The sequence below is a fragment of the Arachis ipaensis genome, chromosome B09, assembly GCF_000816755.2.
Source record: "Arachis ipaensis cultivar K30076 chromosome B09, Araip1.1, whole genome shotgun sequence".
In the NCBI taxonomy this organism is placed as follows: domain Eukaryota; kingdom Viridiplantae; phylum Streptophyta; class Magnoliopsida; order Fabales; family Fabaceae; genus Arachis; species Arachis ipaensis.
Genome location: NC_029793.2, coordinates 18491500 through 18493945, shown reverse-complemented (window position 1 = coordinate 18493945; position 2446 = coordinate 18491500). Strand labels below are relative to the sequence as shown.

Genomic DNA, 2446 nt, shown 5'->3' with positions numbered 1-2446 from the left:
AAGAGTAAGGTGCCAAAGTTACTCAATGTTTTTTAAAATAATTCTTATAAGCTGCTACTTATTCGATACATTGTGTAATGTGTAGGGCAGATCTAAAAAAATTTATATGCGGGAATGAACTTTATACGAATTTTTTAACAATTTTGCTACGTTACCAACATCATTTCTGTCAATATCTGCCAACTCTTATTTATAATTATGTTTAATAGAGGTATCTTTGTGAATGTGTCTAATAAAAATATCTTTTTTATAGCTGTGTTTAATAGAAGTGTCTTTATAAATATATTTTTTGGATGTGTCTCTTTATATATGTGTTTAAAATATAATAACTAATCATTGTTGGCCATAAATTGGCAGATAATATGTTGGTACCATATACTTTTCCATTTTTTAATTATCCTTTTGTGTTATTTTTTCATTATATAAAAACAATTTATATATGATATAATTGGGGTTGAAGAGAAACGCGTAAATGAAAAAATGAGATGAGTACAGTGGTGGCTGTGAGGAATTGAGGATTAGAAACCCTAGAAAATTAAAATGGTATATATATATATACTCCGGGGCGGGTTTACCCTGACCCCGACCCCGCCCCACCCCGATCAAAACCCGCCCCGCTCCGGGTCGGGTTTAAACCCGCCCCGATCGGGTTGGGGCGGGTCGGGTACCCGCGGGTTCGGGTACTCCTGCCACCCCTACTGAAAGATACTTCGATCTCCATTTTCGTCCCCGAAAGTCAAAATTAATCAAAATCGTCCTCCAAAAATACCTTACCTGATCACGTTCGTCCTTCCGTCATCTTCCTAGCTGAGTTGGCAAACGTCCGCTGACGTGGACCGTTAACTGCCAAGGTGACAAATGCCACGCTGTAGCATGTTGTTGATGACAAGATAACTCTTGTTTAAGACGTCAAATTAGTCCTTGGAACCCTAATCCCAATTTGAATGATAAATACATCACCGTGAACACATGCATCGCAAGACAGATAAGCCAGCCCCTTTGCCACATCCAAGATTATGCTCTTCCTTTAAGACCAAGTCAGCGATTTCAACTTTTGCTGCTCACTCACCAGAAACAGATGGTCTTCAAGGTTTCCATTCGGCATGTAATCATAAACCAAAAACTCTGGCTTCCCCTGTCATTAAATTTTTCATCATCATCATCATCCACTACACAACAGCCTCGAAGAGGCACCAGATTTCGGTGCTTCAGGTTGCTAATAATCTCCACCTCATTACAAAACTCCATATCCCTTTGAAAATCAGATTCCAAGATCCTCTTAACCGCCACGACTGAACCATCGGACAAAACCCCCTTGAAAACAAGCCCAAATCCATCCCTGCCAATGAAATTCTTGGTTGAGAATTGCATCATCATTAAGCTTCTTCCTCCTAACCTTCCTATCATACCAAACATAAACCCCTAACAAACAAGACATAACTAACAAAGCAACACCAGCACCAATTAACCCAAAAATCAAATCCTGGTGACTTTTTCCACCAGAACCACCACCCTGTAGGTAAAATGACATACCAAAGATGCAACTCATGGCACCATTGCTTTCAGGTCCATACTGATTCACAAACACAGCAGCATATAGAATAATAAATTTGAAACAATTTTCAGAGTGAGAAGCATTACCATCAATGGAGACAAGTTTATGCTGCACCTGAAACCCCGCAGTAAGACACATATCACATAGCAAAAGATCAGCGAGGTCTTGTTTGCAACTAGTATCAAGAGGCGTGATTTGACCAAGCTTCTTGTCCCAATCTTTTAGTTAGGGTTTCAATTTCTGCGCAGACGTTTCGGGACATGACGAACTGGTGAGGGTCAAAGCACAAGTCAACGAGGTTGTTTTGGAGAGACAAGAAATTGAGCTGAGACTGGAAATCATGGACGCATGAGGTTGAGGTTTCAAGGTTTGGGAGGTTGAAATTTGTGGTTGCTTTAAGGTACTGTGCGAACCCTATTCCGATTAGAGATAAGAGCGAGGTGCAACAGTTGCTCAAGTTTGATGATAAAGAATGGAAATTCTCACATGTTGAAGGGTTTCATGGAACTCTCTTAACATAGTTGAAGTCGATGGGGGCATGTTGAAGGAGAAGAAGGAGAAGGTGAAAGTGCTGCCATGGTGAACGTTTGAATCCCTCCTCTGAAGAGAAAACGGCGACGTTTCAACCCTAGGAACGCTTTCTATCGAAACGACGTCGTTTTTGTTCTTTGCCACCTTGGCAATTAACGGCCTACGTCAGCGAACGTTTGCCAACTCAGCTAGGGAGATGACGGAAGGACGAACGTGATCAGGTAAGGTATCTTTGGAGGACGATTTTGATTAATTTTGACTTTCAAGGACGAAAATAGAGATAATAGAGATTTTCAGGGACGAAATTGACTATTAACTCATATATAAAACTAAATTAGATTAATTTTTTTTATGCTATTA

The 2446-nt window shown here is 40.1% G+C and overlaps 1 pseudogene; it reads right to left on the bottom strand.

Annotated features, from left to right (window-relative positions):
* LOC107615192 overlaps positions 902–2446 on the bottom strand; it is a 5068-nt pseudogene continuing 3523 nt past the window's right edge.